This window comes from Cyprinus carpio, chromosome A24 (genome assembly GCF_018340385.1).
Source record: "Cyprinus carpio isolate SPL01 chromosome A24, ASM1834038v1, whole genome shotgun sequence".
Lineage (NCBI taxonomy): Eukaryota > Metazoa > Chordata > Actinopteri > Cypriniformes > Cyprinidae > Cyprinus > Cyprinus carpio.
The window spans coordinates 1,230,331-1,256,820 of NC_056595.1; the positions used below are offsets into that span (position 1 = coordinate 1,230,331).

The window sequence follows — 26,490 nt, forward strand, 5'->3', positions numbered from 1 at the left end:
CTCTCTCTCAGTCTTGTTTATTTGTAATTTTCTTTTGTTTTCTCTCTAAGCTAATGTTTATGTGTTTTTTTTTTCTTCTTTTTCTAACTCTTGTTGTGTTATGGCTGTGTCTGATCAAAAAAATGTTTTGTTGTTGTTGAAGTTTTGCAAGGCTGTTTTTCTTGTTTCCTCTCTCTCGTGCCCGTGTGTCCGCCCTCCTCTCCCTCCCCTCGGGCACATAACGGTATAAGTGCGCTGATTTCTCATGGCTCCGTCAGTGAACCCAGCCCTGCTCCTCCTCCTCCAGGCTCCGCCGCACATGCTCAGAGCTCCACGCCGCGCTCCGCGTCTCCTGAGCGGCCTGTGCTCTCCTGCGCTCCCGCCAGCACAGATGCTCTCATGGAGCTCGAGTCTCGTTTGCGTTTGACTCCACCATGCACTTTAGGATTTTAATAAGATGTACGTGTGTTTTGAGATAATCATTTTGCTTCTCTCCTGCAACTTCTGCGTCCTCGTCTACACTCAGGGTAAGTCCGCTTTCACTTCTCCGCTTCTGCTTCTAGTTGTTTTAACGTCAAGAATCTGCTAGTTGTATCCGATAAATTATCATTTCTCACCGATGAGACGAGGTTAAAGTTGAGACGCTATTAATAATAGCGACATTTTAACCACACGATCGCAAGTTTGGACTTGTTGATTCTGCGCCGTTATTCTCAACCAGGCTTTAAATGCTGCATCAGAATTATTAAATTGTGATTTGTGTTATGATCGTTAATGCATAAATCACTGATCGAGTCTATACTGATCTTTGTATATGCTCGACTGTACCGTTATATTCCCGTAACTTCGTTGAGTAGTTTATGAATCCATTATTCATGCTGTCATATGGGCGATTGAGAATATCATCTTCAGCTGTCATATAAATCAACAGAAAGCAGGACCTGAATAAAGTGTTTAATAGCAGTCTGTGAATGAGAGTGCGCGCTCGAGCGGATACAGTCACATCCTGTCAGGACTGCTATTAGAGCAACACATTTATCATTCATAAACGCGCTCTGGGCTACAGAATGACTCACTGTGGAACACCACGATTTTACAAAATTCATACAAAAGTCATTTCATAATAACAAAATACTATGCATCAGTGACTGTAATGTGGGATAATAGTTCAAATATGTGTTTCGTTTGAGGGCACAGTTTTGGTGATTACATTTACTTTAATTTATTTAATTTTGCACTTTTAAGAAAACAAGTTTTGCATTATGATTCACTCTTAATTCTGATCATAACTTATAATTGCAATATTGTGCTTTATAATGTTAAATTACAATATATTTTCATAAATAATCAAGCAAATAGTGAATACAGGCAATGCTTTTTTTATACCACAATGCATTCTGGGAACTGAAGTGCTTTTGCAGTTATTGTGTAATTATAAGATTGCTGAGACACAGACAGTCACAGATTCTTCAGCAGCTGTTTCAGCTGAGCTGAGGTCATGCTGATGGTATTCATCAAAGTGTGCTGAAGGTGTTGCAAATATTTGTTGTTTTGGTTCACAGCTGCCGTTTGTTGTAGGTGTCAGAATCAGCGAATCATGTTCCATGTTTTGCATCGGCAAAAAAAAAAAAAAAAAAAAAATTTTGGTTAAACATACATTATACTAATTTACAATGGCAAAATGTTGATGTTGTTTATAAAATTTAAAGACAATTCTTTCATGTTCTATCAGTGTCAAACAAAGTCAAACTTACATCTGGATGCCAAAATGCTTTGAAGTGTGTGTGTGTGTGTGTTTGTGTGTGTGTGTGTGTGTGTGTGTGTGTGTGTGTGTGTGTGTGTGTGTGTTTGTGTGTGTGTGTGTGTGTGTGTGTGTGTGCGCGTGTGTTTGTGTGCATGTGTTTGTGTGTGACAGTGTGTCTGTTTTTATGTGTGACAGAGTGTGTTGTTTGTGTGTGTGTGACAGTGTATCTGTTTGTGTATACGTGTGTGTGTGTGTGTGTGTGAAGTGAGTGTGTTTGTATGTGTAAGAGTTAGGCATGTGTGTGTGTCTGTGAAGTGAGTAAGTGTGTTTGTGTGAAGTGTGTGTGAGAGTGAAGCGTTTGTTTTTTTTGTGTGTTGTGTGTTTGTGTGTGAGAGAGAGAGAGTGAAGCATGTGTGTGTGTGTCTGTGAAGTGAGTGAGTGTGTGTGTGGTGTGTGTGAAGTGTGTGTGAGAGAGTGAAGCGTGTGTGTGTGTCTGTGAAGTGAGTGAGTGTGTTTGTGTGTGTGTGTGTAGTGTGTGTGTGAGAGTGTGAAGCATGTGTGTGTGTGTCTGTGAGTGTGTGTGTTTGTGAAGTGAGAGTGTGAAGCGTTTGTGTGTGTGTGTGTGAAGTGTGAGTGAGAGAGTGTGAAGCATTGTGTGTGTGTGTGTGGTGTGTGTGTAGTGTGTGTGTGTGCGAAGTGTGTGTGTAGTGTGTGTGTGTGAAGTGTTTGTGTGAAGTGTGTGTGTGTATCGCATGTGTGTGTGTGTGTGTTTGTGAACTCGGGATATTGTTCAGTGTATAACTGACGTGACTCTGACAGACACAGAAGGCGTTCTGATGGAGGACGTGAGCGTGCTGAAGTCGGCTGTTAACCCTCTGATCCTGTATTCACGGTGTCCAGCTCTCCTCTCACAGCTCTGTTGTGAAGCTGTGTTCCTCCAAACGCTGCCTTGAGTGAATCACGTCCAGCAGATCAAGCAGCCGCTCGCGTTCTAACTATTTGAAGCAGTTTTTGTTTTTTTCTTCTACGCAAACATCTGCAACAAATTAGACTCCTTCACATGCGGCTCAGGACAAGAACAGGAAAAACAGAGGTGGCAGACATCGCTGAAAATCAAAGTCATGCTTAAAATCAGTGTCATCCATACAGTATGAAATAAGGAATGTCTTCAATCCACTGTGTTTTTTAGCATTTACAGAAGTTTGGTTCTTGTTCTCCGGTTCACGCAGTTCAAAGTTTTTCAGAATTCTACACACCGTTTTCATTCTGTTTCTCTGAGTCTTTTGATTGCAGGGTTTGGGTTGTATGTTTTTAGACTCGTTCTCAGTTTTGCATGATCTGCTGAGACTGAGCAATAGCAGCACCTCTCCACCTGAACATGTGCAAGACATTACAGCTCATGGACTCATTTAGTCCTTTGCCAAAGCACTGGATCTGCATGCACTGGACTCGCTCCACTTTATGTGGTGTTTGATGTCTTGTTATTGGGTTTGAAGAGCCGATGGGGTGGCAGGCCGGTTCTGATCCAGCCCTCATGTGCTTTCCTTCTGATTGCAGACATGCATGTCTCTGCTGGACATGTGTACGGCCGGACTCATGATATGCCCACATGCCTTTCATGTCGTTTGAAGACATCTGGCACTTTCATGTCATTATGAAGGTTCAGAACTGACTTCATCAGATCACACGGAGTCCAGGGTGAAATGCTGATCTTAATGGAGAACAATTGAAATAATCCGTAGTAAATATCTTCATGCTATAGTAAATTCATCTGTTCGTGGCGTTCCAGAGAGCTGTTTAGTTGATGGCTTCCACATGTCTCCATGAAGCCTGTTTATTCTTATCAGGTGTTTTAAAATGAGCCCTTTGAAATCTTTACTAAACTTTCAATCAAAAACCTTTATTTATAAAAAAGAACACTTTGCTTTGAGGCCTTTCATTTGTAAATGCAATTTCAACAGAGGAAAATATTTTGCACATTTTTTGCCCTTTAAACTTTTTTTTTTTTTTTTTTTTTTTTTTTAGCAGTTTGGCTACATCTAAAATCTTTTTCTCTCTCTCTTTCTTTTTTTTCTAACTGAATGCAAGTGTTTTTATTACAAATGATGTTAATAGATAATTTGAGTCATGAAAAATGAATGTCTTAGTATTTGGTTTGCATGAAACCTGCTGATCATGTTCTCCAGCGTGACGTGAGATGATCCAGAAAGCATCTTGTGCTTCAGTGGAAGAACATCTGAGCATTTGAATAAAGGAGCTTCAAATCATCAGTTTGAGTTTTTTGGAAGTGTGCTGCTTAGTAAATCATCTTTACTGCAGTTGCGTTTCAGTTTTTTTTTTTTTTTTAATGCATCTTGAAAGAATTGCCATTAATTTGTATTAAATGAGTAATTGACATTTGCTTGGTTTGTTTATCTTCCAGTGCTCTGCTTTTTGAAGGTTTTTTTTTTCTGGTTTTGTTTGGTTTTGGAACCCGTTGCATGCAGTAAAAAACACTTCCTCACCACAAACTGGACATTTGCAAGCTGCTCAATCATCGTCAAAGATCCTTCTTGTCAAACTCATGATCATTTTGGCGTTGTTTTGTGCATTATACAATGCGGTGGTTTCTGGAAGTGATTCTGAACGTTCTTTTACAGACGAATCACGCAGCTGGCTGACTCTTCTGAGAGAAAGTCACACGCCTGACAAATACTTGCTCAAAAAGCTGTTCAACCTTGGTTTCGTATCAACCAAAATGATGAAAGTGTTAAATATTTTACATTTCATCCTCCTGTTTCCCCCTTGGTCAGTCTGTTCTTGTTGATGCACAGGAAGTGACCTTTGACCCGTGGGCATTATTCTCTCTGGGCCTGACACGCAGGAATGCAGGAGCCGGCAGAAAAACACAGAGCAGAATCAGCCTCCATTCAGCGCTGTACGGCTCTGAGCTCTGGAGTTGTAAAGACGGGGCAAAGGGTGACACAGGAAGGCAAAAGTGCTATAGAAGCGGCTCTCGTAACACTGGACAGACGGACAGACTTCCTCCGACTTCAGCTGTGAGAGAAAACAAGCTTTTGGGCTGAAAAGCTGCACCAGGAAGAGATCTGCAGCCGTTTCAGGTTCGGCAGCAAACCGTGATGTACAGAGCGTTCATTTATGGTTGAGTTGATGAGTGAACATCCTCGTGCTCGTCTCTGAAACTGAACCCCTGTTATACAAGATCACTTATTAGATCGTATTTATTATTGAAACTGTCTCATAATTTCATTAAAAGTTCTCAAAGAATCGTTAGTGAAACAGGAACCGTTGGATAGACGTTGGTCTCATCACGCTGAGCTGCAGGAAGGCTTCTGTCAGAAATCAGCTGTTGAACACAATGGAAGCCCAAACGGATTTTAATGATGCCACTTGAACGCGGCCCGAGGACAGCTTCACGCATCGCGTCACTAATGTGCTGTTTATACGAGTGAAGGGAGGCTCTGTTCACAAGCGCTTTGGCAATGGAAGAGAAATTAACAATTCATGCTTAACCACATACATTCCATATTTTCAACATGAAACATTTTAATTCTTTACTTGAAAAGCTTCAGTGAAGGACTTTATTTCATCAGAAATGCACACAGTTTTCTGTACAGAGGGATGCAGTATTCTAGCCTGCACATATACTTTATTGTTGTTGTTAACAATAATAACAAATGGAAGGCAACTTATAACTTGTGCATAATTTTTTGTTCAAAAGTTTGGGGTCAGGAAGATTTTTTTTTTTTTTTTGAAATTAATGAATACTTTTATTCATCAAGGAGACATTAAATTGATCAAACGTGACAGTAAAGACATTTATTGTTTAAAAGTGGATTTATGTTTATTGTTAGTGTTGTTCTTTTGAACTTTCTATTCTTATATTAAAGCTGTTTATAATGAAATGCATCACAGTTTTTACAAATATATTGTGCAGCTCAACTGTGTTCAACATTGATAATAATCAGAAATGTTTCTTGAGCAGCAAATCATCATATTAGAATGATTTCTGAAGATCATGTGACACTGTACGATGCTTTATAATAATAATATTATAATAATATTTCACATTTTTACTGTATTTTTAATCAAATAAATGACACCTCGGTGCAACATTAAAACAAATCTTTTAAATTATAGTGACGAACTACCTACAATATGCAAATGATTTACTAATTGCTAATTAGATACTTTATCCAATGGCATTTATGAAACAGTAATATTATCCTGGAGGAAACTGGAGGAACTTCATTCTGAAGTTAAAGTTTGTTATTAGTATTAATCTTTAAGCCCTGGGATCAGTCCTGTAAGTTCTGAAGTGAATCCTGAGGATATCTGTGTTCAGTTGGTTGCTCGAGCTCACGATCAGCCGTTGTGTTTATCAGCGCTGTCTCAGACGGCATCTGTCCACGCTTCAGATCTTCTGGAGTTCCACAGACTTCTGTAGTCTGTGGAAGTGTCTCTGTGTTTGTGTGCCAACTGCAGCTCCGCGAGGAACACAGGCTCCGCTGCAGCAGATGTCCCATTCATGATGAAGATGGCACGTGTCAGGAGGACCTGATTGATAACCGCTCGCCATGTGAGCATCACAGGAGCCGCATGTGTGGTGTAGGGCTGACGGATCACACAGAGAGAGGCTGAGCTTCAGGAGCTTACAGAAGTGTGTGTGTGTGTGTGTGTGTGTGTGTGTGTGTGTGGACGTGGTGGGTGGCATCTGAAATCGGCGCTCGCCACCCATGCTGACTTTAGAAAGAGGAAGAATCTTTGTGGAATAGCAGTATTAGCTCGGCCACAGGATATTTTCATTTTTGGCTCGGTCACAAATAAGAGTGCCCAGGAGGATAAAAACATCTTCAAAATCTGGTTTAGAGCACATGTGCCAAGAAATCTGCTGTTTGTCATTTAAGCTGGCTTCATGTGGTTTTGCAAAATTTTTATATTTAATGTAATGTAGCTTTTTAAAGTAGAAAGAAATGTTTTTACTTAATCATTATTTTAAAGAAAATTGCTTTAAATAAAAAAAAAAAAATCAAGTAAAAATTTGAATAAAAATTTTAATCACACAAATTTAAATCACATGATCTTCAGAAATCATTCTAATATGATGATTTGCTGCTCAAGAAACATTTCTGATTATTATCAATGTTGAACACAGTTGTGCTGCACAATATTTTTGTTGAAACTGTGACACATTTTATTTTTCAGGATTCACAGATGAACAGAAAGTTCAGAAGAACAGTGTTTATTTGTGATGGTGGTCGGCTGATACACAGTTCTTTACACTGGCAGGAGGGAAAGGAATCACAGTGACACGTCCTTGAGTCTGATCACACAGAAGAGCGTGAAGGCCGGGATGAGGTCGTGTGTGTCTCTGTCAGACGCTCTGCTGGGGGTTGTGTAGCTCAGAGAGTGTGCTGTACTGGAGTCAGTCCGCTGCTTTCAGCTGTGCGCCGCTCTATTGTGTCTCTCGGAGCCCCTCTGTGTGACGGCGCATGCTTCTTTACAGCGTGACAGCATTAGCATCCGCCTCGCACCGCCTCTGTCACTCAGCCTTTTGTTGCTCCGGCTCTCTGTTGGTTTTTCAGCTTGTACAGGACCTTCTGCTCCTGCTTTCAGTGTGTTACTTCATCTGAGTGTAACAGCAGGTGTTGCTGAAGTTACTGCATAACAGACTCGTGCTGAAGTGAGAAGGCACTGAGCGTACGCTGGGCTTCCACTGATGCTTACTATAGTCCAGCACCCTAACGCTCCCCTTGACCTCTGACCTCAAAACTTTGTTTTTCTTTTAAAGGGATTATTTAATCATTTTATTTCTTTTGTGAACTCCATTTATAATGTTTATAAATGTTTTAGCACCATAAAAAAAAATCATACTTTAGCCTAGTTTTGCATGAGCATTTAAAACCAGCGCTATATTTTTATCCCATGGTGTAAACAAACGTCTGTAGACGTCAGATATCTGAACACAGTCTGCCGCTGCGCTCGTGGCCTCGTCTCATGGGCCTGTGTGCCGCTGTCATTGCTCATTAAAGCTCTCGCCGTGAGAAAGCGCTCGCTTCGCTCTCCTTGTATAATGTAGACCTCTGAGCTCACCGTGCTACTCAACTCAGGGAGCGCCAGACATGATGTTTGCTTTCTGCTGCCCTGTGGTTTCTCCACAGAGACACACTCACTCCAGCAGTGGCCATGGCTTTTACCGTGTCCCCAGCACCGAATGCCTGAGGTAGGGTTCTGAGCGGCTGTAAGCAGGACTGAATGCTTCAGCGACCCTTCAACTGTGTCATTAAAATCCCAGCTCGTTCAGGGACCCCGGCGACGGACACAAAGAGGCCACAGATTGCTCTGCTTCCCTTCTCTTTAACCACAGTGTGGACTGATAGTTACTATTTTATGCTCTTCTGAGAACAACTTCACCAGTCTGAAATTCTTGAAGTGACATTACACTATTGATCAGCATTGTGTACACTTACATCACACTTCTAAACAACGGCATTTCAGAATCTTAACTCAAGGAAAGAATCTGCACACAGCTGAGTTAAGGCTGCTCTGTGCCTGCTCAGAACTCTGTGTGAAGATGCGATGCTGCATGAAGACTACATTATGCCTGCTCTGATTCACCTCAGCCCCTGTAGTGTCAAAGTACTGTATGAAGTTACAGCTGTCGTGTGTAAATGCATTTATGCCACCTCTGAGCAGCATTAAACAGTGCCACTTCAGAAGCGCTTCTGTGGCACCTCTGCGGTGGATATCTGGTGTGAGAGACTGACGCCTGGTCAAGAAGAAGCTTCATTAAATGCTTTCTTAACATTAGGTCATATAAACTGTAATGTCAAATGGAGTAACTTAACTGTTTTGAAAATATTGATTAAGATGTGTACATGTGTATTCATGGTGTAAGGAAAATAAACAGATTTTTTTTGGTTTTTGAAACCACACAAAACCAGCTTTGCCCAGTGAGTCAACTAAACTGCAAGCTAAATTTAGGAGCAGCACAACAGACATTCTGTTTTCACACAAGACTATATTATTGTAATGAATATTGCTGTCACAATGTGGTCAAGCGGTATGATATTCATTGACCATTTGCTAGAATCTCAGCATATAATCGACGCCAAACTCAGCAAAATCAATCTTATTCTGGTTAACCAGCGTTTCAGAGAATAATGACACAGCTTCCAGAACAGCCACTGAATGCTAGTGGATCCCATCCCTCTAAAAAGAGCTGGTGTGATTGCTGAAGGAATTCAAGTGGCTTTTTCCCGAGCTGGAGAGAGGATATACTGTCCATGACAGTCCTCAGTGAAGTTACTTTTAAAAGTAATGCATTACAATATTGTGTAATTCCGATACTTTTTATGGAAAGTAGTGCATTACGTTACTTTTGCTTTAATTTTTTTTTTGTCTTCTGGTCTGGGCTGGCTTATTTGTTTTTTAATAACACCCAAAAGTAATGTTTTTGTCACATGTAAAGGTCCTTTCACACCAGACGTGAAATGAATAAGCGTCTGCGCTCACTCCTGATTTCTCTCAATCTCTCAACATGGGGACAGGAGAGATATCAGTGAATAAAAGAAACAAAAGTTTGCATTACTTATTTTAAAAAGGCTCTCAAATATTTAAAAGTATTTTTTTCACATTTAAAAGTAATGTCTTATTTTACTAGTTACTTGAATAAGTAATCTGATTGCATATGCTTGTAATGTGTTACAACTCATTAAAAAATAATTTTCTTTATTAAAAAGTCAAACGTGCATCTGCTTTTTCTCTCCCGTGAAACCCATAATAGCACCGGACCTTCAGCAGCGTCATGTTATGTCCTAACAGAGCAGAACAGGATTGGCTGCCCCAGTCGATGGTCAGTAAAGTGGTTCAGTCAGGGGTTATATTTCATCAGTTGTGTTTCGAGCACCATGTGCCGCAGGACTGGTTAGCAGCCGGTTAACGTAGGGTTTATCCGTTCCAGTTGTGTCTGTAGGCGCTCTAACCGAGGCTTTGAACTTTGATGGGCTCCTCATGGTGTCTTTGGTCCGGGGTCTCAGGGCCACATATTGTAACCCCCACCTCGTGCTCGTCTGCTTCTCATTGCTGTTTGATCACCTTCGTCAGAGTGCCTCCCTTTCAAGTGGTCTTCAGTTCCTGCCAGAGATCCCGGCCGCTTTGGACATCACATGTGCACTTTCACAAACACCGGGGCAGCTTTACCCGTTCTCCCTCACTCCCCGGGGAGCCTGGGCAGCGATCGGGTGAAGAACACAGCGTCTCTAGCGGGCTGAATGGGTCAGTTTGGAGGGTGCAGTGGATGTTCAGGAGCGAGGGAGGGTTGAAGAGGGGAATTCCTTTGATGTGGCTTGTGGGTGGCATTATTACTATTCTTCAGAAAAACAGGCAAACAGTAGCAGCGGAGCTCAAAATACTAGCACATGTTGCTTCCTGATGCTGGAGAGGGATCTGGTTCCCAGGGACCCGAGCTTGGCTAAAGGCTCAATGATACGACACTCTTTTTTGTCCTATATTAATATATGAAAATATATATGTATATATTAAAAAAAATTGTGTGTAAATGTGTGTAAAACACAAACGTTAGCCTCTAGGCCTGTGGATCGAGCCAAAGCTCCTGAAGGCAGTGTCACAAAGCCCTCTCCTGTCTCCTTTCAGATATATCCCTCCCAACACAATCCATTACCATTTTCAACCTCAGCACCATCCTCATCCATGTTGGAATAACAGAAGTGTAAATGTTTCTGTCTATTAGACTTTCAAGCACGTAAACCTCTTTTAAATGAACGTTTGCACAGCTCTGGTTTTATAGCAGCACACGTAGCTCCGTTCGGCTGTGGTTCGCTTCAGCAGGCCTTGCTTTTACTCACGCTGTGAGCGTATGTTTATCACTGCTTTAAAACTTTGTCACGAATGGCGTGGAAGCCATCAAAGAGGCGACTGCTTTCAGTTAGTGGCTTTACTTCAGAGACAATGGAGGTCAATTCCTCAACCTCAGAACAACAACAGCAGCACAAGCGTGAGATTTACTGCACATCCAACACATTAAAAACCAGCGGTGTCGTCTCCATAAACTATGAAAGAAAAGGCTGGTGTGTCTCTCTTCAGCCGCGTCTGCTTGTTTAAAAACCAGATGCTCTGAGACAGACAGCAGAGATCATCCAGAAACCAGAGCAAGAAGAAGAAGAGCACTCAGCAGTGCAGACGTCTGAGACGAGACAGAGATCACATCACACTGATGAAAGGATGAGATGAAAGCTCTTCATTTTAATAATGGAGGAGCATAAACAGATGAGAATATGTTTTTCCAAATGTAAGTCTCTTCTGCTCACTGAGGCTGCATTTATTTGAGCTAAACATTACAGTAAAAACAGTGAAATATATTATTACATTGTAAAACAGCTGTTTTCTATGTGAATATGAGTTAAACTGTAATTTATTTCTGTGATGTGCAGCTGTATTTTCAGCATCATTACTCCAGTCTTCAGTGTCACATGATCTTCAGAAATCATTCTAATATGATGATTTGCTGCTCAAGAAACATTTCTGATTATTATCAATGTTGAACACAGTTGTGCTGCACAATATTTTTGTGGAAACTGTGATATATTTTATTTTTCAGGATTCACAGATGAACAGAAAGTTCAAAAGAACAGCATTTATTTGAAATAGAAACCTTTTCTAACATTATAATGCCTTTACTGACACTTTTGAGCAATTTATACAGCACTAATTTATAAAAATTAGAATAAAAAAAACCCTTCATGGAAGCAGGAAGCTGTCGTGTTTACAGCTGTGATGATGAGCACTTGTCAGGATCAACTAAACTGTGCATTTTCAAAATTATGTGGAATGTGTAAAGTTTGTGGCATGGCCTTTTTAAAATATGTCCAAGAGTTTTACACACAGTCAGTTATTGTGGGGACATTTCCACTCCCCTAAACACAACGTGGCACAACACGAAATGTGATTGTGTAACAGAGACGCTGGAGTTTAGTTAGAATCCATGTGCAGAAGTTAATTAAAGGTCAAGACTTTAAACAGATTCGTCATACACGGGGCAGGCAATGAGTCCAAACACAAACATCAGTCCAATCAGGCGTCACAACTAAAGGGCAGAGTACAAACACCGTGAGTCAAGAAGTCAGGCAGGATCATAAACAGGAATAGCATTAGGATAACACTTGGTAAGGCAGATGAACTGGCAATACTTTGTGATTAGCACATGAACAGGTCTGAGTTTATATGGAAGTCAAACAGGAAGTGGAAGCAGAGGGAGTGGAGCACGGTCAGTCCTCGGGGGAGGGCGTTACAGATTGGTTGCGTTACCTATCAGTCATACAGCCTCTCGGGCGGGTCTCGGCTAATCAAAGCAGCCAAGGTTCCCAGACCTGCGAAGCTCTGTCCACACCAGACTAGGACGCTTCTAACATAAACCATAAGAAAAACAGAAAGGTCTGGTGATTTCTGCCAGAACATTATCCACTTCCTGTTACATTAAAACAGAAAACAATGCCATATATGATTCAAAATATGGGTGTGAAAAATCAATATGGAAAAAATCGATACATTGTAGTGTGTTTTACACTTTTCTTGGAGTGTAGCGTTGATGTTGATTAAAAATCCCTAGTGATTTTATTAAATGTAACCACTAATGAGCAGTGCGCGCTGACCTTTACATGCACCAGAGCTTCAGTGAGGCCATATATAGACATCCATCCCATAGTGAATAACTGCCAACTGCCCATTTCAAGATGCTTAGTCTGACTGTTTATGGCCGAATACAAAGCGCCGGCGAGCGGATGCTCCGTCAGCGGGGCTTAGAGTGAAATATGGAGGGAGTAGACTGCATCAGATGGACTGAACTCCCTTCTCTCTGTTTTCTAGATCCGTCCTGCTGCCATCATGCTGCAGAGCTCTTTCCTCAGTGTAGAGAAGCCTGTGAACAGGTAACAACATTCACACCCACAGAACACCTGCAGGAACACGCTCTCCCACAGACGGCTCTAGAAGCAAAGCAGTTAGAATCTCTGACTGTTTGAGAATGTCTGTTGTGAATAAGTCAATTAAAGATTGTCATTAGATCTGACACTGTATCAAAACTCTTTAGTTTCAGTGTTTGTTTCCAAAGACTTTAAGTTTGTATTTCCCGAGTTGTTCTTACCCTTACGAAAAAGAAGTTGATTCAAGTTTGCTATTAGTATACTTCTTTTAAACTAAAAATAGGAAAGTATGCTTTAAGTTTACTTTTTATGTACTTCTCAGAAATATACTTAAAATGACATTTAAGTACACTTGACTTAAACTTACAAAAAGTCTAAATATGTTTGAACTATACTTGTGCTCCTAGAATCCGTGTTTTAAGTGTTATACAGCAGAGGACGCTAGTACACATCTTCTGTACAGAATTTCCCAAAAAACATAAGTAAAGAAGAAAAAGAAACAACAGATACTAACACATGTAATCTAACACGATCTTCTGACATGAAACAGCATCAAAACTGTAATGTTATGGAATAAAATGTTGACTGATGAAGAGGTAATAATGACAGTCAAGCTTTGGGGAGTTAATCGACTCCATCTACATTTTGATTATCTTTCTGAAAAAGAATGCATGAAGCTTTATGATGCATCTACTTTATATGTTCGGATATTCATATAACTAAATATATACAAATTAAAACCTAAATAGGGATATAGTATTATACTTAAAGTATGATGTAAAGTTCACTCAAAAGAAAACTTATGAGTATTCTTGCAGTATAAAACTACTAAACTAGTAGTTTACTGAAACTATACTTCAAAGTGTACAAAGTATTTAATTAGTAAACTTTTAGCATAGTTCACTTTTAGTATAATTGCAGTAAACTACAAACACAGAGGTAAACTAGTTGTATACTCAAAGTTTGCTACTGTTATACTTAAAGTATACTTAAAAGTATACTTTTATATACTAGAAAGTGGGCCAATTTAGTCCCAAGTAGTATTGAAACAGTACACTGACAAGTATACTACCAGAATACTGATATTTGTATACTTGCTACATAAAGTATACTTAAAAATATACTTGAACTTTACTTAACTTTAAGTATACTTAATAAAATAAACTTGAAGTATACTACTTTTTGTTTAGGGTATTCTAGTCACTACTGCGTATATATGAGAACTAATCAAGACACAGGTGAACAACACGATCAGTTAACAAGGAAAAACCTAGTAGAACTAAGGAACACAAGGAAATAAAAGCTAAAAGTCCTTGGAAACAAACACTCAAACTAAACCAAACGTTACAATTACATGATGTACTAAACTAACTCATTCAATTAATTTGCAGTTAATCACATCCAAATGAAGACAATTCAAAGACAATAAAACTTACAGATGAAGAAAGCATTTCATAGACATTGCAAAACACACCCTTTAGAAGTCAGTAATAATTCCTTATTACAGAAGGTTAGGGAATTTAGTGACACGTCTTTATATATATATACTGAATATATGGATGCCTCACAAATATATGAATATATGGATGCCATGCTGCTGAGTGATATTATTCATATAACATTGCATACATGGTATAACTGTGTTATTCTTTGAAATCGAAAGGAGAGCTGTATATTTTGGCAGCACTGCAGACTATGAAACCAGCATGAATCAGTGAGATGAGAACACAAAGCTGCTGGGGATTCACAAAGTGTGTTTCTCTCCGTGCTTTGAAGCTGAGTGATGAATAAGAGCAAAGGAGAGTTTCCATCTCTGCTCTGTGTTCGTGTGGAGCAGGTGAAGGCCTGCGTCCCATCATTAGTGAACGCGATTAGGCCGAGGCGACTTTCACTGGTTCACGTGTGTCTTTTGAGCTCTGCAACTCCAAGGACATGAAAAACTCTCTGAATGGCCTCTTTATGAAGTTCAGACGGGTCAGTTAGTAGCGGTGCGTTAACCCGCTGACCCGCACAGAAACACTGTTCCATTCAGTACAGTGAGAGTCTGAGTGAAGCCTGCTGTGTGCACCTGCCAGTCCCCGAGTGACGGGAGATACAGAAACCAGCATTAGAGTGTCCGAGAGAGACAGAGAGCCCATCAGATGGAGACGGAGCTATAAAACAGGAGATTAGCAGGAGAGAATAATGGCGGCTTGTTAGCGGCGCTGCTGCGGTTTGTGTGTTCTGTCACGGCGTAATCGTTTCATCCTAATGAAGAGACGAGGCCTTCAGCCCTTTGAGGAGGGGCTGCGCTGCTTTAGAAGATCTCGCAGGCAACCGCCATTGATTGAGCCCTCCAAACAAAAAACTGAAGAAAGAAACGAGGAGAACTTTCCAAGCGGACTGGACGCTTCATTTCTCTGGTCCTGTGGGCGGAGTCACAGCTTTCCTTTGATCGCTGATCTTCCTGCTGCTGAGCGACGCACAGTTAGTTATAATGCTGCACTTCACATCATGTGCTTCACTCGTCTCCGATAATAGACAGAAGCCTCATTAAAATCCTCTCACCTTTCAGCTACTGATTCAGCTATGCTTATTTTTCTTATAAAAATAAAAAATAAAAAAATGGTGAAAACTGGAAATTTTCTTTGTATGGAATTTATGTATAGACCAAGGGTTGCATGATTAACTAGGTCAAAAATGAATTAATTATTTATTATTATTATTATTATTATTTTTACTTTTTTAATTATTTTTTAATTGTTAACTATTTGTAAATTATTTATTCCAAACTCTCTTTTTTCTTAAATAAATGTGTTGACAGCTCTAGACAATTTAATTTAATTTAATTTAATTTAATTTAATTTAATTTAATTTAATTTAATTTAATTTAATTTAATTATATAATTTATTTATTTATTTATTTATATTATGCCTCTATAATTAATTTTTTTTTTCTTTTTTTTTGTGGCAGATGAGTAAACAGTATTATGAAATGAATAGCACAATATTACAAAAATGTGGTGAAAATTGTAAAAAACCTATTAAAATCATGTGATTGGTTGACACTGGCTGAGCCCCGCCTCTGAGTCCTCTGATTGGCTGTCACACATGATCTTGAGTGTTAATTCAGTGATATCTCTCAGATAGTAAGGACATTTTGTATGATATATTCCAAATATCACTGAAACGTAGGGAAAATGAGAATCAAAAAAAAAAAGCGCATTTTGTGCATGTGCATGTTTTTCGGTAGGAAGAAATTATTTGAAACATCTTCCAGCAAATTCATATTTTCCCATTTTCTGTCCCCATTTGTCGCTAATTATCCTTCATCACAGAGGGAATCTTTGCAGAAACGCTGGCCAAGCCGCCTGAAAACCATCACAGCCTCGTTCAGATGCTGCTGTTGTGTAAAATGATGAAGATCTATAATTCACTGGAACGGAGTTTGGCTTCTGTTCTCCAAACTGCTCGCTGGCAGACGCTCTGCATTAATGAACAGTTCATTCTTGATCGCGCTTCCAGAGACAGAATCCAGCCGCTGATTTGTTTACGGCAGACAGAATGACAGGATCGGCTCCAGGTTCTGACCGTCACGCCATTCACAGAGCCTCGTACATCAGATCCAGAGCGTTTGGGCCGAGGTTGAGAAATACAATCACAGCGAGGCTTTCTCACACCACAAGAGCCTCTGAGTGCTTCACATGTGCCAGGAACTGGAAAACAAATTTTTATGCAATAATTATTAGGTATATATATAAGCAATAATCGAAACATTAGAAAATAATGCACACCTGAGGTGGTGATGCGACCACGATATGAAGCACTATTGTACGAGTGCGATAACCCTCTTTTGTGCAGAACTACTTCCTTCCACCACAGACTCAGATCTCAGTGTAACAGCTGAACTCAAGATCAAGACTACTTCTGATCTTAAGTAACGAAGGAACGTTGAGTTGCTTCATTGAAAGCTTATTGTATCACTGTATTAAAAGCTCTCTGTGTGATGAGAGAGAGGTGGACTGAGAGTGTGATTCCCTGCATCTGATACAGCATTCATTCTTCAGCTCAGTCTCATATTCACAATAAAACATTAGTCTGAATGTCCGCTGAAGAAAGCGATATCTGTGTCGTACTGTCCTTTCATCTGTTAAAGGCATAGTTCAGCCAAAGATGAAAATGACCCCATGGTTTATGCATTCATGTTTCTGTGTATCATTTTTTGCACACAGCAGATGGAATTGCAATGCTAATGATTGTTTCCAAATGTTTTTCTAAATTCATTCATGATATGCTACTTAACTAATCAAATTAATTGCAATGAATCACGCCCAAACAAAAAGATCATTCCAAGACAAAGGTCCCTGCAGTGCTTCATGTGTGCTGCTTTCACGAAGTCACATGATGCTTTTGATCTAAAACATGCAAAACATTTGTCTGTGCATTAACTGAATGCTTCTCTCTGCAGCTCCTGACCATCAGAAGTGAATCGCGTCTGAAGCACTTTCTCCTCCGTTTGCCCAGTTACTGCCCCGAGTCTCTGGTAAGGCATTTCCTCAGTCCTCCAGATCTGTGTTTACATTACAGCTGTCTCCCCCGCTACACAGGAAGTCTTAAACAGAGAGAGCGCTGCTGCTTCCTGTTCCTCCCTCATGGTCTGGTCCTGCGGTTTTACCTGCTTGGTAGTAAAGGAAGCCGAGATGAAGGCTGATGGACGCCCTCCACCCTCTTTCCCTGAGTTTCAAAGCTGGAATGCAATATGCAATTACACTCAGCCTCTAATTAGCCATAGTGGAAGCCTCGGGCCTGTTTCAATTGGACGTGTGTCCTGCACTAATTCACAGAAAATGGATGTAAATGGATTTTGGAAGCATTTCAGAGTTTTTTTGAGTCTGATGCATCAAAACCACAGTTTTTTGTGCTCCTCACAAATGATGCTGAATCGTTTTGACGGGCTTGTTTTTCCTACACCAGAGAGCATTGACGTCGAATGTGAATCTCAGACGGTGTCCTGTTTATTCGGTTCATTATCTTGTCAAAGCGCAGGCCGTGTGGATAAGGAGCGGCCATGAATCTAATCCAACAGCGTCCCGCCACAGACGTTTATGGCTCAGTAAAGCATTCTGTGGCTCTCATCTGCATCTACTTTTAATTAAAGTTGAGTCATGTTAGGAGGCTCTCTGGAGCCACAGTGCACATAAGAACAGCTTCACTGATACCAGCGTAGTTCTCATGAAGCCATCTTTGTACACGGACTGTTTTCATACGAGTCCTGTACATATACAGGCTGTTTTCATACGAGTCTTTTAAAACGAGACCAAACTGCTTATATAAGAGTGTTTTTGTCTTTCAGTTTGCATTTTGAGATGCTTCACATATTGCATTGTGTGTTTTATGTTGAACAAAATTTAAACCATGACACCAGATTCTCAAAATATTTACACTACTGTTGAAAGGTTTGGGATCAGTGAGATTTTTTAAAAGAAATTAACACTTTTATTCATTTAGGATGCATTAATAAAAAGTGACAGTAAAGACATTTATAATGTTACAGAAGATTTATATTTCAAATAAATGCTGTTCTTCTGAACTTTCTATTCCTCTGTAAATCCTGAAAAATAAAATATATCACAGTTTCCACAGAAATATTGTGCAGCACAACTGTGTTCAACATTGATAATAATCAGAAATGTTTCTTGAGCAGCAAATCATCATATTAGAATGATTTCTGAAGATCATGTGACACTGAAGACTGGAGTAATGATGCTGAAAATACAGCTGCACATCACAGAAATACATTACACTTTAACAGAGATTCACACAGAAAACAGATGTTTGAAATTTTTCTAATATTTAAAATTTTTTACTGTATTTTGATCAAATAAACGCAGCCTTGATGAGCAGAAGAGATGTCTTTCAAAAATATTAAAAAATCTTACCAACCCCAAAATTTTGAATGGTAGTGTGATTAAAAAATAAATACATTTAATGTATAAATATTCAAAAAGTTATTGTATTTAATAAAACACTTTATTTATTCATTTTTAATTTCTAGGTTTATATTACATTTGGAGTCTCACGTTTTAAATCTGTTCTTCTGAACCTGAACATTATATTATCATCAACTCTCTCATGTTGCTTGAAGTGAGATTTTCAGTAAATAATGATCTGCTATAAAACTTCTTCTGTCTTCAAAGAAGAATCCTCAGGTTTGGAAGCACATGAGAGCGAGCAGATGATGTATTTTGAGTTGTTGTCATGCTAAACATCTCCTTTTGGTTTTGCAGAGTGAACTTTGGGTCTGCATCAACAACACGTTGCCGGGTAGGTGAACGCAGATGGAGACGTTTAGAGCCGTCTGCAGAACACACCTGTACCAGCCTTAAAAGAACAAGAGAGGATTTAGAGTCTCTGAAGACCTAATGCCTCCCAGATGCACAAATATCACACTTCACATCAGTCAAACTACACCTTACATGGCCATTAAATCCCCGTCCAGAGCTTTGAGCTTCAGCTCGTAAAGAACCCAAGCCAAACACTGCACATTCAAACACGTCTGCAGGAAATATGAAGGGCGTGTTGTTTTGAGGCTCATCATCAGTGTGTCATGTATGGTTCTGCATTAGATCTTCTGGAAGGCTGACTGTGATTCTGAACATTTTCAGGGGCATCAAAGAAGTCTGACGGATGGGTGGGTTTGGGCTGCTGTGAGCTGGCCATCTCCGCTGAATGCCGCAGGGACTGCAAGCAGGTCAGTAAACAGATCTGACTCTCCACCTCACGCATCTCATGTGCTCCCGGACCACAACATAGAGAATGTAGAGATGTCACTGTCAGACTGTGAGATCTTATGACTGACCTGTCATTCTTATATCTGTGTTTTTATATGTTCTGTTCAGGCATCGTCTAAAAATGACATCACTAAAGTATGCAAGAAAGACACCGAGGTGGGAGTTTTACCTTTATTTTACAAATAAATGCAGACGTTTTGGAAGCCTGTTTCCACCTCAGAGTCAGAATAACTCATTGTGGTAATTATGAGAAAGTGTGAAATAATAAACGTTACTCTATTTTTGTGAAACAGAAAGTCACAACTGTGAGAAATGCAGATTGTGAGAGATTGTCGAAGATGTGAGATTGTGAGAGTCACAAATGCTTTTATTTTCCTTCTTCGAGGTAGAAACAGGCTTTCAGAAATTACACATTAAGTTCATTCCAGTTTTTTTGTCCCCACACCTTGTTACACTGTGGTGTTTTTGGTCAAAAGACCAAGAGACCAGAAAGCGGTCATTACGCTGCATTATTAGCACTGATTGATTGTAGGCCTCACTGATCTGAGCTTATGCACCTCCAGATGTGGAAAAGCATTCTTTTTAAAAACGGAGGTTTAAGCTCAATCAATCATTTCCTAAAGAAATACAAAACCTGTGCTAACTGAAAGAAGATTGAATCCATGATTTGGGGATAATATACTGTATAATATTTTCTATTTTTAAACAGCCGTCATTTTTGACTAAGAAAACCAAATTAGAGTCAAGTGATCGCACCAGTGGTTTTAGCATTATTTGCAGTATTTATTATTATTTTAAATTAGCTTTTCTATTTTTAGTTTTTGTTTTTATTTTTTGACATTTTTAAAATGTGTTTTCTTGTTTATTAATGAATTAATTTGTCATCTAATATTTATGTTTGACTTTATTGCAGCTATATTTCATGCTTGAACAGTTTTAGTTATACTTCTCAGTAATAAGACTGGATTAGACTGATAATCTGAGTCCGATTTAAACCAGAAGATCATAGAGCTGGTGCTGAGCCAGTATGGAAAATATACTTCAAACACCTTAGCAACCACATAACAGTTCCCTGACAACCATTTCCTTCAGAAGCGCTGTGAATCTGTTTCACACACAGACTCTGAGATGCTGAGATGAAAGCAGGCAGACTCTGGGAGGTCTCTGTCCTTCATCAAAGAGCCCGATATGACCGGACACTTCTGTGTTTGTTTGTCTGGCGGCTCTGCAGTCTGAAATGGGACTCAAGCTTTATTTGTGTTTGTTCATTTAAAGCCTGCTTTCTAGCACAAGCCCAAACCTCTTTATGAGGTCGTTTTGTTAGTGTTGAGCAATGGAAAAATATAATTTCCCTCTAGCTGGACATGCTGTCGCCACATTACAGTCCAATAAATCTGGAATTCTGCTGGCTAAGAGTTATAAAAGAGTAACGATTCCCGATAGAAATGCTGTAGATCGGATGGCGTTCTCCATCGGTCAGACTCTTGAGATCCAGACAAACACGCAGACCATCGGCACAATGTTTGCTTTGGATGGCTCTCACACCAACTTCAGCTCTTTCATCTTGTGCCCTTGGTTTTCTGAGAAGTCGTTGTGCAAACTTACGCATACTCTCAACTCTAATGCAGTGAAAACCATCCAAGCCTTTACATAGCATTAGAATAGATGCTTCTGATGCTTGCATCGCTCAGAGCTGCAGTCAGGGAAATACAGAGCCTTTATGTGCCTTATTTCTATTACCACACCACCATTCAAAAGATCCTAAAGGAGTTTTTTCTGCTCACCAAAGCTGCATTTCAAAAATACAGTAAAACAGTGAAATATTATTAGAATGTAAAACAGCTGTTTTCTGTGTGAATCTCTGTTAAACTGTAATTTATTTCTGTGATGAACAGCTGTATTTTCAGCATCATTACTCCAGTCTTCAGTGTCACATGATCTTCAGAAATCATTCTAATATGATGATTTGCTGCTCAAGAAACATTTCTGATTATTATCAATGTTTGAAACAGTTGTGTTGCATAATATTTTTTATTTTTGTGGATGCATTTTTTTTTTTTGTTTTTAAGGATTAACAGATGGTTAGGAAGTTAAGGAGATTTATTTGAAATAGAAATCTGCTGTAACATTATAAATGTCTTTATGTTTTAACATTTAATGTCTTTAAGTGTTAATTTAAAATTAATTTAAAAAAATAATACATTTTAATGGTAGTGTACGTATTACACAATTTTGAAAGGCTAAAGTTAAAATGGCTTGTCTTAAAGGGACAGTGCACACCTCTCTGCAAACCATACAGCAGCTTTGTGTGAGAAATCAAATAAAATAATAAATAAAAAGCATGAAATAATAAGAATTAAAAGTAATTATACATATAACAATAAAGTGTATTTGTCTCTTTGTGATATAAATTTTTCATAAACTATGATGCAATATTCTAATTGTTGTTATTTATCTCTTGCAGAAACCACTCTACAGCTGTATCACCAAAAATGAAAGTAAGCAAAGCTGCATGAAAAGGTCTTCGGTTATCAGTCCGTCTGAGGTCATTTATGTGATTCGGTCCTCAGAGACTGAACTTCCTGTTTGATGACGTCACGTCTCCAGTCTCTGGCCTGCATGGAAAGGAAATGAGCTGGAGTTGATTCTGTGCCTGGGAGGCAAGGTCACGACCTTTAGCCTGCGCTCGCTGAGCTCAGGACTGAATGAAGCGCTTATCTGTGTGCATTAGTAGAGCGCTGCCCTGCAGACAAACTCCCAGACCTCCCTGCACATCTGACAGCCGTTATTAAACAGTGGCAGACTGCATGATCAGATATAGAAATGATGATTGAGTCAGTGCTCTGTGACATGTGTGGTAAGGTGTGTGTGTGTGTGTGTGTGTGTGTGTGTCCAGTGGGCTCAGTATGCTGCAGTTATGCAGGGAGACACACAAACTGCCGTGAATACTGTCAGGCCATCTTCCGCACAGACTCGTCGCCGACCGTCTCCCAGATCAACGCGGTCAAAGAGTACTGCCAGAGCATCAGTCCTCAGCTCATCGGCTGCGTGGCCAACTACACCAAATCCTACCCCATCCGCAGCCCCCTCGACAGTAAGAGCACCTGATAGTACATTTCACTCAGAATTACAAAGAAATGGCAAGTAACACATCAAATTAAACGAGTAAAAAAGACTGAAACAGTATTGGCTTCTAAAAAATCTTTTATTTACAATATTTTTCACAGTGCATAAGAACTGATATGAGTCTTTGCTGTATGGAAGCAGATTAGTCTCAAATATAATTCACGCAAAAAACACGATTCACACATGCGTAGACAATTTCACATGCATGAAACCTAATCCACGTACACACAAAAAAAATTCACGTGCGTGAAAAAAAAAAAATATATTCACAAAAAGCAATTCACATACGCAAAATAAAATTATATATTCATAAAATACATTTCACAAATGCAAAACACAATTCGTAGATATACACAACTGTGCACAAAAACCTTTGAATGTTTAAAATGTACGAGTGTCTGAATGTACAAATCGTCATTTTACTACGAATCCACTAGGATTTGTGTGTGTGTGTTTTTGAGACTTTCCTGGCAGAGCTCTCTTCCCACGTGGGTCTGTCGTACTCTTTAGCCAATCAGATGCGAGCTTACCATTACCATTCAACCAATCATATAATAAGCCAGCGAGAGTGCATTCAGAAGCTCGCAGGCAATCGGGGAGACGTCAAGAGAGAAGCCCATAGAAGCCCTGGCGTTACATTTTAAAATACTATACAAAATAATTAATCAGAATACTTACTCCTGCTCACTCACGCCAAAGAACTCCCCGCTCAAGCTCACGTCTCTGCAAGATTAACGATGGCAGTTTGCACGCATAGCTACTAGAAGATTTACATCTGTCAGACAGGTTGCTGACGTCATCAAGCTTAGTTTGAGTCTGCGCGTCAGAAACGGAAGTGCTAAAAATCACTAAAAATGGGCTTCACTTGTCTCAATTGAGTTCCAATTGGGTTGCTGTGTCCATTTCTTTTACTGTCTATGGGATTACTGATGTAAAGGCTTAATTTCCATTCTAATTAATCCATATTGCGCAAAAGGTGCGCAGAATCGTGCTCCTTGAATGCACTCTCAGTGGCTTATGATATGATTGTTTGGTTTGTGAGATAGCATCTGATTGGCTAAAGAGTACGACAGACCCACGTGGGAAGAGAGCTCTGCCAGGAAAGTCTCAAAAACACACACACACAAATCCGAGTGGATTCGTAGTAAATGAAGATTTGTACATTCAGACACTCGTACATTTTAAACATTCAAAGGTTTTTGTGCACAGTTGTATATCTACGAATTGTGTTTTGCATTTGTGAAATGTATTTTATGAATATATAATTGTATTTTGCGCATGTGAATTGCTTTTTTGTGAATATATATATTTTTGTCACGCACGTGATTTTTTTTTTGTGTGTACGTGAATTAGGTTTCATGCATGTGAAATTGTCTACGCATGTGTGAATCGTGTTTTTTGCGTGAATTATATTTGAGACTAATCTGCTTCCATATTGCTGAACCTAAAAGCCATTAAAGAACCTTTGTTTTTAGTAGATGCTAATATTTCCCACAAGCTCCTGATGTGTTTCTAATGGTTCTCTTTCAACTATTTTCAGTTTGGGGAATAAAATGTGAAGTAGAAGTTTTTAAATGTATGACTGTCACAGTTAAGCAGTACTACTTTTTAAGGTAATACTTTTAGCTTTGGTAACATGTGCATATAAACCAGTGCAGTGCTGTTCTGAAACGAGGAGGGGTTGCTATTTTTTATTATTGTAATACAAATTTTTTTCTCATCCAATTTTTCGAGGAGGCACTGCCTCTCTCCTCAGAGGAAACGCCAATGATATAAACATATAATAAGTATTTGATGAGGTCAGTGCTAATATATGCCAAAACTTTTCAAAGAAAATAATACTTTTATTAATCAAGGACACATTAAATTGATCAGAAGTGTCAGTAAAGACATTTATAATGTTAGAAAAGATTTCTATTTCAGATAAATGCTGTTCTTTTGAACTTTCTGTTCATCTGTGAATCCTGAAAAATAAAATGTATCACAGTTTCCACAAAAATATTGTGCAGCACAACTGTGTTCAACATTGATAATAATCAGAAATGTTTCTTGAGCAGCAAATCATCATATTAGAATGATTTCTGAAGATCATGTGACACTGAAGACTGGAGTAATGATGCTGAAAATACAGCTGCACATCACAGAAATACATTACACTTTAACACAGATTCACACAGAAAAGAGTTATATGAAATCATAATAATATTTCACTGTTTTTACTTTATTTTTGGTCAAATACTTTTAGTGCCTAGATCAAGTATGAAATTGGAATTAAGTATGAAAAATTAGGTTCATCTCTTTGAGACAGTCTAATGTTCTGTGTATTACATTAAAGATTTTTGTTTTAATTATTTTGCAGTCCAGCTGATGACTGACCTCATGAATAATTCATGTTTTTAACCTAGTTTGTAATTGTGCAACTACATATATGTAAAGAAAAGGAGAGATCATGTGATCCTCTGAGGCGTGGTGTAAGATGCGTGCTAGCCATTTTTTACTGTCACATATGCAAAAACATAAAAATAATTAAAATTAATCTGTTATATCCTAAAGTAAAGAATCATTTAAGGAACCACAAGAGTTGGACTGCTTCCAATTAGCTTAAAAATGTTCACACAATATAAAATTAACACAACATTCAATATATTTTTCAATAGTTATTTATTTGCTCTGAAATCAGGAACCTACATATAGATGAACTAAAAACTAAAACAGTGTAAAATCTAGTTAAACATAATCTGTGAATACTTCAGTTAGTTGCCAAGCCAGTATTTCTATTCTATTATGTTAACTTTATCTCAGTTATTGAAAAATATTCATTTTAGTTTTAGTCAACAATACCAACCCTAGAGTGAGTCACTGAATGATTCACTCAACCGATTCAGAAGCAGCCACCATGTAGATTAACTTCAAACTACAACAGAATAAGATCTAGGTAACCATGATCATGCTTTCTACACATGTTAAACATGAACAGTGCCAGGTTTTGAATCTGACGGTTTGAACTGATTGGGGAAATGACTCACTTACCCAGAATGCCGTGTGTCTGTGCTCAGGTCTGTACTGCTGTGACCGGGCGGAGGAGGCTCACTGTCAGACGGCCTGTAAGCGTATTCTTCACACCATGAGCACCGAGCAGGAGATCATGGACGGTCTGATCAGTGAGTGTGGCAGTCAGCCGCTCCCGCAGGACCCGCTGTGGCAGTGCTTCTTGGGTAGCGCACACCCGCCCACCATAAGTGACCCCGAAACACCCCCGATCGCCAAGATGGACTACGCCAAACTCCACTGCTGCTTCAAAGCCAACACATCCCACTGCAGGTCAGCAGCGAGCCGTCTGAAGGCTAACGGCGTCGCTCTGAGACTGAATGTGTCCGTATCTTCACTGTTTGTTAGGAACATGTGCTTGGAGATCAGCACCAAACTGGGGCACTCAGACGTGGCAGGAGTTCGACCAGCATTGTGAATACAACCCGGCTGAGATGGACCTCATCACCTGCTTGGCCGACGTCAGGGAGCCGTGCCAGTTAGGCTGCAAAGACCTCAGCTACTGCACCAACTTCAACAACAGGTTAGAAACACTTTCTGACTATAAATCTCCTTATACAAGCACTGGTTCCCATCCTCGAATCTGACTGCTACCAAGAGTGCTGATATACAGTCTACCAGCACCAGGACTTTCCACTGCTTCTGTCTGTCCATCTGAGCATGAGATCGGTTACATTTTAACACTGTAGAGTGACTGTAAACAATGAGTGCGTCATCTTAGTGATTCATTCATTCAACTGATTCATTCAAAAACACGGGTTCATTCAGGAACCAAACAAGTGAGTCAGTTATTTTAGTATTGTGTATGTACTATTGTAGTGTTTATTAGCATTTTGAATACGCTTATATTTATATATTTTCAGTTTTCATTAAATTTTAGTAA

The 26,490-nt window shown here is 39.3% G+C and overlaps 1 pseudogene; it reads left to right on the forward strand.

The window, feature by feature from the left end:
• Window positions 1-241: 241 nt before the first annotated feature.
• LOC109094958 overlaps window positions 242-26,490 on the forward strand; it is a 30,333-nt pseudogene continuing 4,084 nt past the window's right edge.